Source organism: Culex pipiens, chromosome 3, assembly GCF_016801865.2.
Source record: "Culex pipiens pallens isolate TS chromosome 3, TS_CPP_V2, whole genome shotgun sequence".
NCBI classification, from domain to species: Eukaryota; Metazoa; Arthropoda; class Insecta; order Diptera; family Culicidae; genus Culex; species Culex pipiens.
The window spans coordinates 108786332-108801616 of record NC_068939.1 but is presented as its reverse complement, the minus strand read 5'-3'; the positions used below and the strand labels follow the sequence as shown (position 1 = coordinate 108801616).

The 15285-nt window shown below is 38.3% G+C and overlaps 1 protein-coding gene across 1 annotated transcript in view; it reads left to right on the top strand.

Annotated features, from left to right (window-relative positions):
* The first annotated feature begins 1648 nt into the window (after positions 1-1648).
* Positions 1649-15285, top strand: part of LOC120421497 (uncharacterized) — a 34080-nt gene continuing 20443 nt past the window's right edge. Inside the window, exons 1-2 of the mRNA XM_039584715.2 lie at positions 1649-2186; positions 7218-7626. The gene's annotated coding sequence lies outside the window, so the exon portion shown is untranslated. The remainder of the gene's footprint in view (positions 2187-7217; positions 7627-15285) is intronic.

Genomic DNA, 15285 nt, shown 5'->3' with positions numbered 1-15285 from the left:
CCCTGGCGGAGGTCCCCTCGCGCTGGAACACAGACGTTTCCAATCAGAATAAACTTTGGCGGAGGTCCACTCTCGCCAGAACACACACGGTTCCAAGCAAAACAAGCCCAGGCGGAATTTCCATCGCGCCGGAACGCTTTCGGATCCCATCAAAACAAACCCTGGCGGATGTCCCCTCGCGCCGGAACACGAACGGTTCTAATCAAAACAAAAAAATAGGCGGAAGTCCACTCTCGCCAGAACTCGTACGGTTCCAAACAAAACAAATCGAGACGGAAGTTCCATCGCGCCGGAACGCTCGCGGTTACAATCAAAACAAACTCTGGCGGAGGTCCCCTGACGCCGGAACACGAACGGTTCCAATCAAAACAAACTTTGGCGGATGTTCACTCTCGCCAGTACACACACGCGGCGAAGTAGCAAGTTGATCTGTCAGACCTCGTCCTGAAGAAAACAAACTCTGGCGGAACACCGCGCCTGAACACCATCGGTTCCTACTAAAACAATTTTTGACGGAGGTCCACTCTCGCCACACGGTTCTGAATAAAAAAGTTTTAATCAAAACAAAGCACTTACAAATTCCAGTCACACCAGAAAAGCACACACAAAATCGACTAGAGTTCCTTCTGCCACTTGAGAAAACAAACGAAATGCTTTGGCCAAACTTGGGGCAATCCCAACGTCGTTATTTTCCTCTTCCAGTAGAACCATCAATGGAATACCCGATTCGAGTGGTAGTTTGACAGTTCGCTCCATAAGAAATGCATTGCTCACTACCAACCGCGTCGGGTACTCCATTGTGGTACTCCTGGCAGGATCGCCAATGTGTGAACTCAGCCACCGTCCGGGGAAATTACCCCAAGTCGGACCACCGAGGGAGCACGTCTGCTCCGTCCAAAGGATGTGCCAGGAAGAGGCTGATCCACGTTGACACACGCGTGAGCTTGTGTTGCCTTCCATCTGTCACTGAGCCCGCCTGTCTGTCACCTGACAGGCGGGACTATTCGGGGTTCATTCACAAACGCCAATACGGTGCCCCACAATTATCTTTTAAATAAATTTAACCAAAAAAATGATACTGTTGAATAATAAAATTATTAAAAAAATAAGAAAAATATCACCAATATCAAACTAAAGATAAAGGGATGACAAGTTACTTTTATTTAAAATAAATCGATATAATCATATCATACCATATAAAATAAATAAAAAAATATATTTTATTAAACATACTTGTTTTCAAATGACACCCCCTAAACCCCTTCCTCCCTTTACATCCTCTCTGTTATTCTCTGATACGTATACTAATCGAGCCACTAACACATCCTCGCCCGCTGCTCCTCGTTAAGTACTTTGCGCATCTACTAGCAAGCAGAGCTGATTGACGATTTCGCGCGCGCGTTGATCTCCGTAAGTGGAACCACGCGTGTGCACTACAGATTGTCTAGGGAAACAGACTGGCCAATGCAAAATAAACAGGCACTGGCAACGTATGTTTTGCGCTTGCAACACTGCCAGTTTTGCTGGGCGTAAAGGGCGTTTGGTGTCCAGCACGTTTGGTGTCCAGAAACATTGGCCAATCTGTTTCCCTAGACAATCTGTAGTGTGCACTAGTTTTTATCGCGTGAGTCGACACAGACGATCAAATTTCTGCTTCCCTCACTCTCACAGCCCAGCCAGTATTTTGGGTAGAGCTCTGCTCTACTGTACTTAGTCTACTTAAGCTTTGGCTTTGACTTTGGGTTTCGGGTGTCAGTCAGTCGCGCTCCCGGCATTTAATCGCAAAGAGGCAAATTTTCATTCCAGAACATTTTTTTCTTCTTTGGATTGAAGATGTGTGATTCCAGAAGAACCTAAGAATTCTAAAAAGTTTGAGAAGGTTAGTAGTGACCAAGGAGAGTTTTGTGCGAAATACGTCGTCAAAGTGTTCACCAAATACGACCCAAAGTCACTCCAGATCGGTAGTGCGTGAAGCGTGAAGAATAAGGAAGTGCAATTTGAAGATACGTCGAGAAGATTATCCAAATCTGAAACAGAGGAGCACGTTCACGAAATCCAAAGTCCAGCAAAAATATATTCCCATAGGGAACGTGACCAGTTGCGACCGGTCACAAGATTTGACGGATTTTCGCCGCGCCGGCCATCGCGCGTAGTTTCTTGTGGCGTGTCCTGCGCAGTGAGTCGAGGTATAACGTCATCGGTCTAGAACGAAGCATCTCTTCGTCACCTAACAGCTGGTTCGGTACACCCAATTGTGAACAGTGGGAAAATATTTATTCCCTGGTAAACTTGATTTTGCGTTTCTTGAAATTTACACCTGTACGCTTCATGATTGACGGAAACATGTGTGGCATCATTTTTATCAGGAATTATAGACAGTTTTTTCTGATTCACATTTTCTTATCAGCTGAAAGGTGGTTGTTTTATATACTGGCTTTTATTTTTCATTCATACACAGTGTGCTACACACTCGATCAGGAAGTGAAGAATCAAACCACAGGTAACAAACTTGTTGAACAACAGTTCCAATAACCGGGAATAGTTTTTTTTCGAAAAATTGTGCAATTTTGGAGCTTTGTGTCTTTGGAAGAGTTGTGACAAATGGAACGGGGCAAGTTTTGACTTGGTTGAAAAAAAGAGTTTTTTTTGTTTTTTTTGTAACTTATATTTGTTCAGATTTCCTTTTTCATGTACATTAAAGAAAAGTAAATCTTTCCCTGTTCCTGAGGGGAACACCCGTGAAGAGTATCGGGGCCGGCATTTATAAAGCGGATTCAGTGACAGTTTATTAATCAACTTAACGTCAACATGTTAAGGTTAATGTTAACATTCCATAGGTTGTCTTCCTAAGGTGTCTTGATAAGGTCCAGTTTGTAACGATAAAGAGCGGATCAATGCAGCTGAAGACTGCAATGATTTTTGTCGAAATGCATCAATGAACAGTTTATTCTTGAGACAAAGTCTACAATTCCTGTTTATAAGTGGGTACAAACATTTAATATATTTGTTACATTTAACCTGTATACTTTCAATGTGATCCTTGTAAGTAAGGTTTATGTCAAAAGCAAGTACAAGATATTTCACTTGATCCTCCCACTTTAAATTTACCTCATTCATCTTTATTATGTGATGACTTTTTGGTTTAAGAAAATCAGCCCTTGGTTTGTGAGGGAAAATAATAAGTTGAGTTTTTGCAGCATTTGGAGTAATTTTCCATTGTTTCAAATATGAGTTGAAAATATCCAAGCTTTTCTGTAATCTTCTTGTGCTACCTTGAGGGACGCCAGCACGTACAGGTCTGGGTGCAGAATAGTTGTCCGCAAAGCGGCCTCAATTTAGAACTGTCAAAGCGGAACCAATTTACTGTTCGCATAATTATACCAAGAAGTGGCAAGTATTGTGATCGATCTATAATTTATTTAGTCAGGAATAAAAAAAAATCGATGGCTATTGAGGTATTCGAAGTCAAAACATCATAATAAGAGGGTTGAAATTGAGATTGGCATAATTCGTCGCTAAAATTTTATAATCGCTATGTCTCACGCAAAACCTATGTTTATGACGGTTTTTTAAATGTTAGCGACGAATTATCAATAACTATGAATAGTACTTTCAAAATAATATTGGATAATCTTACTCCGATATTATCACTACACATCAAAGATACATAATCTCGTAACTTCCATTCGGTTGCTCTTCTGATTCACGAAATTCCCCCCCTTTTTGACACAATTTCTCATCACGTGGAAAACAAAAAAGGCCTCTTTTGGCCGCCCATCGTTTAGTCTACGAAGAAAAAAGTGCGAAGTACTTAATTTTTCATCGAAAACATCAACATCAACAGATCCAAAATGTTTCATAATAATTCACTTCAGCAGCAAAAAATATGTCACGCTTGAGCTTGAACATAGCCTTCTACTTTGTTTATGTTTACAGCTGTAGTGCAGTTGTATTAGTGGGGAGCTTTCGAAAATCACGTTACGCATTCTGTCTTTTCAGCACCCAGGTACAGGTAGTTGATCAGATTTGCTGTTCTGATAACATACCTGCAGAGTACGTCAAATAATTTTGGATAATTTTCTCGATATAAATCGGAAAATTAAACCTTTTCAATTGGTTTAAAATAAGGGGTTGTTCATTCAGTGACTGACCTACGTATGTTTTTTTAAATTTTACATAAAATACTACACCCAAAACAGGGCAGCAATGTCCGAGAGCAATGGCCTCGAATCGAGGGAATAGTGGTACCATTCACGGACACAGAGAACACAGCTCGAGATGAGCGAAAGAATTATTCTCGCGAGGTTCATTTGCAAAAAAAAAGTTCATCCGTCGAACAAAAAACCAAAAGTCTCAACTACGGGAATCGAACCCGAGACCTTTGGCAGACTTACCCAATGACTTAAGGTCATAGAAGGTGTCCTTCACTTTTGGGGCAATGACTGTCAATGATGGTTCAGGTTGAATGATGGTTGAATTCAGGGTTTTTTTTTTTATTGCGCTTTTCCGAACTTTTCCAGACTGGTTTCAATGTCAATATTGTTTACTTCTGGAGGCAAACCAAAGAGCCTCACATATTTGCTTACCACATTAGCATCGTTTACAAATACCTGTCATTTCTTCCATCACCATACTCAAACAAAATTACACTTCCTAGCCTATTCAATGCATTACCGGCCAACCTTTGATTCTTGAAGCGTACAAATATCAAATGTTGTTCACGGTATAAAGCACTCAAAACACCACTTCTCCAGTTTTGTTTTCGAAAGAATTCAAATACTTCCTTGTCCGTGGGGCTCCTAGCTCCTTCTTCAAAGCTGAGACGCAAAGTGAAATCACGTTTTTTCTCCATTTTGTCCGAATTTATCCTTGAACTTTACAATGAGCAAAATGCTCCACTCTTCAGAAACACGTCCGCTTTGCCTGAGTTCCACTTCCAAACTGCTTTTGAAATGAAACATTTCGAAGATTTTTCAATCACTACACGGAGAAAAAAAGTGCCCAAAATCGTGAACAAGCGTTCATGAAAATGGGATCCTCAAACTAAGTGTTCAAATCCTATGCTACGCTTTTGATTTTTTTTTAAACGTACCATGGCATTTGAACACTTTGTTTGAGGATCCCATTTTCATGAACGCTTGTTCACGATTTTGGGCACATTTTTTCTCCGTGTATGATTTAATTTATCAAAAGATTTTTGAATCTATAACAATACACAAACTGAGACACCGAATTCTGTTAATTTTATATCCTCTGAACTAACCAACACGACCAATGTGCAGTTGCATAGCTCAACCATTCCGGCGAAAAAGCTCGTTTGACAGACGTTTATCTCATATTCTCTTTCGTGTTCCCATACTGCGCCGTCTCCCTCTGGCCTACGGTTGTTATGCGGAAAACTTTCGCCGGCCGCTCGGAAAAATCGGGAAAAATTGCTGCAGCCAATCCACCAACACAATACTGCTACTTTATTTGATGTTGTGTCTGTGCGACGATGACGTCATGCAACACGGAGATAATTGATTTTTTATTAATTTGCGGAAAATGATTCGAAATCTTTTTTGATTTATTTACGTTTTATATTTTTTGAAATAATTAAAAATATTAGTAGCTTATAAAAAAATACAAATGATTATTAAAGTTTTTTATGGCACTTTGTATTGTGTTACAAAACTGAAATTAAATTTTTGCAGTTTCATTTTGAAAATACTTACTCTTCCGGTCATTCTTATGTTACGATACGGCCTACCTATCCGCACCAAAAATAACAGTGTTGAAAAATCATTATAACACTCATGAATTTTCAGCAAATGTAAATGACACATTCTCCAGCGACAAAAACGACACGTTTTGACTGTTAGTTCTAACATTTGAATAATTTATTCTTTGTTATATTGGTCCAATCATCAATCGCAGATGAATTAACAATTAGAAATCTTTATAATAAATAAAACATGATTTATTAATTTGTAAGAAACCAAAAAAGGTCGAAATTTCGCTATTTCTCACCCCTTTTCAACGACACGGAGTGCCCGATGTGGCAAATAAAAAGTTTAACAAAAAATTAGTTTTCCACAGTCACAGTATTTTTTTGCGGTGCTGTACATTGGAATTGTATAAAAATTCTAAACATTTTTAAACAAGCCCAAACATGCTTTATATGATAATCAATGCAGAAAAATGCATTTTAGATTGTTTTCAGTTGGTAAGACTTCGATTTTCATGGAAATTTTGAAGTTTCTTGGAAAAATATTTTTTTGCCCCCCTGATTTTCAGAACAATTTTGAAGGGGGGGGGGGGGGTATTTGCAACGGCCTCACTACTTGTAGAAAATTTAATTTCCAATCCAAATCTGTAATAATGAAATGAAACATTTCGTGACGTTGCAAGGCCGGAAGGTGTCAAATTATTTTCGTATGGTTGATGCAGCTAACCAAACAAACTTTGTCGGAGAAACACATTCTTCGCTGAAAAACTCTTTTTAATATTTATTTTTTCCGATTTTCAAAAATGTTGTGTTTCATAAACTACCACTTCATTATTTGTTTATGTTTTGAGTTTAGTTGTTATAAGTACATATGTTTGTAATTATGAAACTTTCATAAGAAAGTTTCTCCGTGCAAGACAAATCTGCGGCGAATTTTCCGGCACTTTCCCGGTGTCCTAATGGACACCGTGCATCAATGTAGTGGTACGAGTCGGTTCGCCGGCAGTTTCTTCTGGGGGCATCCATGTGTAGTGGTGCCACCGACATCGACACCGAGTCGACACGGGGGGTGGCGGCGAAACAACAACAGTAAAAGTCATTTCCTTCTCGGCCCAGAGCGAACTAAGCGCTGGTGTTTTACATTTTTGCTCCTGTCGTCGATCGGTCGGTCGCTCGTTCGGTCGCGGCTGCGGCGGGTCCAGATTGAAAAAAGAAAAATCGACAAGAAAATTCCGTGCGTGCGTGAGTGTGAAATCATTTTCGAGTGAGGAAATCTTGGCTGTGGACGTTTCGCTTGGAAAACTAAGAGTTTTCCCGACGTTTTTCCATGCGGGTCGTGCTGAAAGTGTTGCTTTTCTTTTTAGATTTTCCGTGAAATTCCCTCGAACTAAACCACAAAAGGAAGAAAATAGTTGGGTTCGTGCAAAGCTAACCCCTTGGTGTTGCATGGTTATGAAATAGTGAAATCCACTTGAAACCAGATTGTCATCGGTTTTCCTCAATTCCCCAGCAATTTACGCGTGTCGAGAAGTGAAAATCTCGCGGAAAATCGACAGCAAAGCACCCCCCACAGTGAGTGTGTGAATTGTATTGATTTGGGGGGCCGTTTTCGCAAGTGTTTTTCTCACCCAGTTGTGTCAGTGTCGGAAAATTGGCTGCCAAAAGAGCGGCGAAAAAAAAAGAGTCGAAAGCAACATAAAAAAAAATAAAACAGCAGCGAGGAAAAGTGCCGCCTGCAAGGAAAAAAAACCTCTAGCAGAAGAAGACCATTTACAGATTTTCCCTTCGACGACGACTGCGGCATTGTGGTGCATTTTCACGATTTGGTCCGAATTTTTTCTCTGACGTAGGGGCAGGTTCGCTCTCCGTCCCGCAATCTCAACCCAAAGGAAGCAAATTCTGCAGAAATTATTCAAGAGGTTAGTGGCAACGATTTATTTATAAGAGTCACCATCATGTTTCGAGTCCCCAGCTCAAAGGACTCACCCTCGCAGTTCTTTTTTTTTTGCTTTTTTGAGCTTCAATTTCACCAGATTGCATAACCTCGGGGGGTGAAACGCTGCACTCCCTTATTTTTAAATCGATCGCAATTGTCTTTGGTGATGACCGCATCGGAGGACAGCTCTATGGCCTGTTCTGGCCAGTCCTCAAATGTATGCACCACAATTGACTGGGAAACTGTATATCTGTTCTGCTGCTTGTGACTGTGACTGACTTCTGAGGAAAATTGCACCCCGAACGAGCGAGACTTGCCGTCACCGGCGAGGACTGGGGGTTTTGCCGTTTTGGCACCCGGTTTGAACTCTTTTTTGTTGCCTTGTTCTTCTTCGGGTTCGGTTAGGGGCCATTGACGCGAGTCACATTGGTGGTTATTAATTCAGTCGTTACTCGGGGACAGGATTTGGGATGGTTTTAGCTATGAGCTGAGTTTGTCGTGATTTAAACCATTTCGATAACCGTCAGTGGGGGTGAGATTGTGTCAAAGAGCGAAACGTACATTAAACTTGTTAAACTTTACATCCAATATTACAGCATGTCAATACAATTTCTCCAAACAAGTTATGCTGAAACCAAGATTGGGTGAATTTTAAAAAGATTAGCATTGAAGGTTAGAGTTCATCAAATGCCACAATATTTTGGAAAAAAGTTAGTAAAACATCTAAGAATAGTACTGAGTAAAACGTGTTTGAAAACATTTGAATTGTTTTTGTTATAAAAAATGTAAAATTTGAGCTTTATGTCCCTCGACTCTAACCAAAGTCGAAGGATGAGGGAGGATGGGAAGGGCTTCAAAAAAGTATTTAAATAGAAATTACCATGGTTTCAACAGGTTTCAACATTTGAATGGTTAAAAATGCATCATACACCTGTCCAGTTTGTTTCAATCATTGGTTTTCAAAATATCTAAATATTGATGAAATTATACTTTCGAGAAAAAAAAACTTTTTGCGGTACTGTACATCACAGATTAACAAAAAATCATAATATTTCTAAACATGCTCAAACATGCTAAAATTGACAATCAATGCGGTAAATGTTTTAAGTAATCATAATAATATTGTCCCCTGATTTCTCGGACCAATTTCGAAGGGGGCGAAACAAACTTTGAATTTTTTTTTGCAGCGGCCTAACTTGGTTTAGAAGTAAAAAATAATCTATTTTTCTAATTTTTCAAAATGTTTTTCAAAACACTTCTTTTCGCAACTTTCCTACCATTTGCCTCTTTGGCTTAATCATATATTTTTCAGACTTCACCAACAGCATGTAAAGCACCTCGAGGATGGTAGATCATAGGGCGTCCAATTTTTCAGGGTTTTTATTTTCCCCGAGAAACGAGAAACATATTTTTTAGATCCTTGGTGTTTTTCTTGGGACTCAGGATTTATTTTTAGGATGGCTATAAAACCATTTCTTAATACATTCATTAAATTTTTGATTTCCCTTTCAGGCCTGAATTTTTCTGAGCTGTGTTAATCTACAATTTTGGTACCGGTACTTAAATTTTTCTATGAGTAAACAGAAACAGGCAAAAAACAAAAGTGTCCTGGAATACAGATCTTGGAGTCTACCGCCATAAAAACACGATTGTACCAAGTTTCCCATTATAGTTCATATTCAGTGATGTCCCAGGGACCATTTGGCAACACTCTGAGCTATGTAGATCACTTTTGGGATGTTCTGGGTCCTCCAAAGTGTCCTGAAATACAGATCTTGGAGTCTACCGCCGTAACAATACGATTCTACCAAGTTTTCGATTATGATTCATATTCAGTGATGTCCCTGGGACTCTTTGGCAACACTATGAGCTATGTGGATCACTTTTGGGATGTTCTGGGTCCTCCAAAGTGTCCTGGAGTTCAGATCTTGGAGTCTACCGCCGTAACAATACGATTCTACCAAGTTTCCGATTATGATTCATATTCAGTGATGTCCCTGGGACCCTTTGGCAACACTATGAGCTATGTGGATCTCTTTTGGGATGTTCTGGGTCCTCCAAAGTGTCCTGAAATACAGATCTTGGGGTCTACCGCCGTAACAATACGATTCTACCAAGTTTTCGATTATGATTCATATTCAGTGATGTCCCTGGGACTCTTTGGCAACACTATGAGCTATGTGGATCACTTTTGAGATGTTCTGGGTCCTCCAAAGTGTCCTGAAATACAGATCTTGCAGTCTACCGCCGTAACAATACGATTCTACCAAGTTTCCGATTATGGTTCATATTCAGTGATGTCTCTGGGACCCTTTGGCAACACTCATTGTTCTCAGTTGAATAGACTTCTATTCCCATTGAAATCTTCAAGATTTTTTTGAAAAAAATCCCCCTCCCCCCCCCCCGTTTTTTCGGACCAGTTTTGAAGAGGGGAGGGGGCGATAGTTTTCAAAAAGACGTAAGAGCTATTGGTAATCAAAGCTCTTTTTGCAACGGTACTCGACCTACTTACGAAAAAACAATTTTAAAAATGCTTGAGATTGTTCATCTACACGTACTTCTAGTGCTAGAGATAAATGAAATTTTGTTTTAATTTGGAGAAAAATGTAAATTAGTGGTGGAGGTCACGGTGGCTTTTACGGCTTCCTGAAAACTCACCCGAGATATGTATCATTTAAAACAATTTGTTACATTTGTTCTGATTCTCATCTGATGGTGAGACCAAGAGGAAAATAATAAATCAGGAAAATGTATTTTTTTTAATAAAAAATATTAAATAATTATAAACTTAAATACAATACCAAATCTTTTAAAAACTCTTACAATCCATAGAGCTAGGCAATTACGGATCTGAACACTAAAATTTCCAATAAAAACCCTTACTAGGCCAAATGTCCAGTGAAACATGTAGTGCTTCAACGTCCTTGATAACTATGTTTTTAATTGTTTCACTGTGTTTACAAGCAAATCTAAATTTACTGACCAAAATGTGAGTTTTTTTCAATTTTGGGAGAACCGGGAAATCCCGGTATGGACGCACTAGTAGAGCAGAATTATGAGCTGTTAATAACGTAGTTTATGGACCAACCCTGTATTTTTTTTAGGACCCGGAGTTGGAGTCATCAAATTCTGAAAGTCGGAGTCTCTGAAATTTCAGATGCAAGAAATGGAGTCGAAGTCGGGTTTGCTAAATTTATCCGAAGCTGGAGTCTTATTCGCTGAAAACCATGTAGGGGAAGGTGGGGCAAGACGACCATATGGGGCAAGAGGAACAATCGCTCGTACGGCCGTAATTTTTACAATTTTGATTATTTCCAGTATGAGGAATTGTTGCTAGCAATGCAATTAGCTGATTCTACTACCATATAACCGCCAAAACGACGTAAACGCCACGGGGCATGAGATTTAATGAAGTTTTTTTCAAAACCTTTGTTTTCTTATAATATTTGGAAAGTACAAAATAAGGCTTAGGGTTCGATTTAAGGCTCATTTTATCAAAATGCTATTTTTCCTAGATCAGTAGTGTCCCTACCAATGACTTGCACCTATTATAAAGTATGATTTAACTTTTGGCTATTTTTGTTGAGAGCTTTTAAAAAACCTTGTCCAGGTGGGGCAAGTGTACCATATGGTTTTTTTTATTATGGAAAAAAATACGAATTGCTGCAACATCATATTTTATTGGGAAATAAATACATAAAAGTACTTAAAAACTGATAAACAATTGATAAAAAAAAATTCCGTACAAAATATAGTGATATTATGAAAATTTCCTTTTTTTCATCTAAGTAATAATTTGTTTTTGTATAAACGATCAATTTTTTAGTAAAATATTATTAATTAATCTAAAAATTAAAGAAACGTTTCAAATACATTTTAATCTGATGTACCTAAGTGATAACAGTTCAATTGTTAGCAAATTAACATGTTATTTCATGCATTGTTCCTCTTGCCCCAACGGGTTGTTCGTCTTGCCCCACTAGTTGAGAAGAACGTACGGAAAATCAATTTTTTTAAAATCAATTTTTTACATTAAAAACAGGATTTTTTTAAAACTTCTTCTATCAAAGTCTTAGTCAAGACCTGGAATAAGATGGTTATAAAAAAATCCGACAGATTTTTAACGTTTTTGATGGGTTATAACGAGCATTTCCTTAGCTTGTTACACTTGCCCCACTTTCCCCTAATGACACTAGTGGGCACTTACTTTGTATATAAATTCCCCGTTTTTAACGAGCTTGGGAGTTAAGGTGTGAGGAGCGTACTTTTATTACGTAACTTTTTTTTACTTATTTGACTTTAAGCAAAGGGACTGTTAGTACAAAAAATGGCAAAAATATCACAGGCAAAGGCACACGAAACAAGTCCGAGGGTTTATTATGGCCAGTTTGCTTATTTTGAAAACTTCCATGACATCATCTGTAGCAAAATGTGACACATGAGGCGAATTGGGACAGCTTAACCTGAAAAAGCATTGTTACTGCACAATATTTTGATATTTGTTTATTTGGTCCAGATAGAACAGACAAAGAACAACATTATCCTTATTTATTGTCAGCATAGTTCCCAAATACCTTATGCTTAGAAAATCTAGAAAGCATATTTCTAAATTATGTAATCTAAACTATTATACACTGTATTAACATGCAGTGGAAAACATTAGAAAATCATGCTGAAAAAACGAAAATTACCTTAACAAAATCTATTAGAAAGTAATTAAATGACACAGCGACAGTAACAAGAGAAGCAAATAAAAAAATATCCTGAAACAAAAAACAAAACAAAAATCGCCCAACAAGGTAATGCCATGTTTATCGTAGTGCTTAAATCGCTATTCTAAATAATTGTGTGATGTTTGTTCCTCTTACAAAGACGTTTGAAATGAATAAAAGCATTCCATGTTATCATAAATTTTCAAAAATGTGATCAAAGAGTTGGAAGGAAGGTTAGCACATCAATATGTTTCACGAAGCAGTAAGTTTAAGATCCTCTAGGAAACCTAACCTCTAGGTTTATTTTTTCAAAAAATAGACGGAATTGAAAATTTTGCGCTTTTGAACTTTTTTTTTAAATTAGCTGATGAACTTTCCCAATAACTTTACCAAAAAATAAAAAAAAAACGCAGAAATTGTGAGATATTAATAAATTGATTTTTTTTTGTAAAAAACATATTTTATGTTTCCAAATCAATTTGTTAGTATCCTTCATTCAAGCTTCAGGAGTAAATATGCTTCATTCAAGCTGACGTGAAATTTTGTGGTACACTACCGTAAATCAACCAACTCAGACGTCACCACTATGAAACGAGTTCAACCCAGTCGGGGTTCATCAAATATCGCATGTTGCTAATTGGTACAAGGTTTTTTTTATCGATTTTTTTTTTCGTTGTGAAATGCGACCACATACACATGAGTGTTGTGTAGGTACAAGCTAACAATGACTAAACTTTCACTCGGAGAACATAACTCTAGGAGTGACTTGCAGAATCACGAAAGAATGTGAAGACTAGAAATGTTTGCTGAAAAATCTCAAACACTGGTGAATGAAGTAGCGTCTTTTGTTCAATTTCGCTCCAACACACTCTGCAGAATCAGACCAGCCAGCATCCGTTTATTAGGTTTACTTGTAGAATCAATTTGCGTTTGACACCGAGTTTACGAACACAAACGATGACTAATAGAGAGAATGAAATTTAAATTGATGTAAATTGCTTGCCGGCTACGCGCGGTCGTCAGCTGGTGACAGTGGAGTGACACTTGATGAAATGTACCGATTCAGATTAGTTGAACCTTCGGGCGTCAGGCGTAAACGGCGGAAGTGATGCAGCCAGCACTTTCGTTTGCGTTAAGTCGCTTTGAAAGCCGCAATGTTGGCGCAAAACTTGACAGCGCAATGTCAACAAAGCTATTGCTGCCTTGCTGCGCGTGAAAATTGATACTTTGCGCACGTGTTTACATTAAAGTCGGGCGGAATTTTAGAACCGAGGCGCCTCGTCCAAATCGGCAGACTCAACGTGTGGATGTCCGGCCGGGGTTTTTGCAGAGCTGCAAATTGTTTGTATATTTGCAGCTCGAAGTGACGCGTTGCGAAGCGTAGAACCATTCAACCGAACACAAACAAATAAATTTGGCGAAGATTGTGTAAATTAGAGCGTCCAATTTCCCGGGGTTACAAAATTCCCGGGAAACGGGAAATTTTCAACAAATTTCCCTGGAAATCCCGGGAATTCCCGGGAAATTTTATTTTTTTCGAAAATTGATCTGTTCCTGGTTCTGATTATTATTTTGCAACAAAATTGTATAGATTAGCAATAGTAATGGTTAAAATAAGTGTGAGGATCAATTGATGCCATGACCTTGACAGTGAGTAAAATGCATCCATGCTCTAAAACCATAAATTTGCTTTTAAGTTTGTCTCTGTGACCATGAGAGGTTATAAGAGAGAGTAAAAAAAATATTGATAACTAGGCAGAAATGAAAACAAATAATGCAGAAAATTTGTTTCTCATGACAAATATATTTTCCAGAGCAAATCTTTCTGGTTTGAGCTCATGAATAAATAGATAAGCATTGAATTATCTTAAAAATCTTCTTTTTATCTAGAAATACCATTTTTCATGCAATCACAACATAACGTTTTCAAATATTTGGAGCGAGTTTTTGAAACAAAGGGTATTTGTCCCTATTATGGGCCTACTAAGCAGAGCGCACTTTTAATTTGATGTATTCTCAAAGACTGCTATTGGCAGCCTAGTTTGTTATACATGAATAAGTTGGATTTTTAATGCTTAAGCTCGTACATTATCAACATTTTGATAAAAATACCTTATATCGCTGTAATAGCACGAATAACTAAAACACTTTTTGCCCCTATTTTGGGGATATTGCTCCTAGCATACGACCTTCTTTGTGCATATTTTCGGCCTACCTTCTGATTGGTTGAAATCTCGAAGCACGTGGCGAGAATTTTTGACGTACGGTTCAGCCCCAGCTCGTACAGTACAGCCGCACAAATTCGGTCGACAAATATGCTAAATCATTGTGATGTTTTAAGCCACAAATAAACATTAGAATGATTGATTTCACTTGCATTACGTGCATAATTAGCTTGGACATGATTTATATCATTCTTTACGAGTTTTAAACATAGTTAAACAATTGTTGCGTAGCCAAACAACGAGCTCGTAATATGCAAGAAAAACTGTAAAATTCGAGAAGCGCACACACACTGGCACAGTTTGTAGAATTGTCAAATGTACCGAAATTATATCCATTTCTCTCCGATATGGATGAAGCAACTTTAATCAGTTATTTTATTGATTTGGTGGCAGTTTAGTGATTGTTTTTGCAATGAGATTGTGCAACCCACCAATAAAAACACATTGCCGGTGGTTGGAGATTCAAGGGACGGCTCTCATTCATGTGCTGAGCGATGAAAACCGTGACGCTGAGTGTCAACAAGCGGTAAGCAAAAGTGGTGAATATTTTGGACCTAATGGGCACCTAGCGATTTGCCAAGAAAAATGTGAAGAGTGATATATTTTTTGCTTTATTTCTAATTTAGGAGGAAAAAGTGAATGATCCTTGCCCACCAAAATGAAGATAATGACTGCATGTATCATTCTCAAGTGGCAGATCCCTGC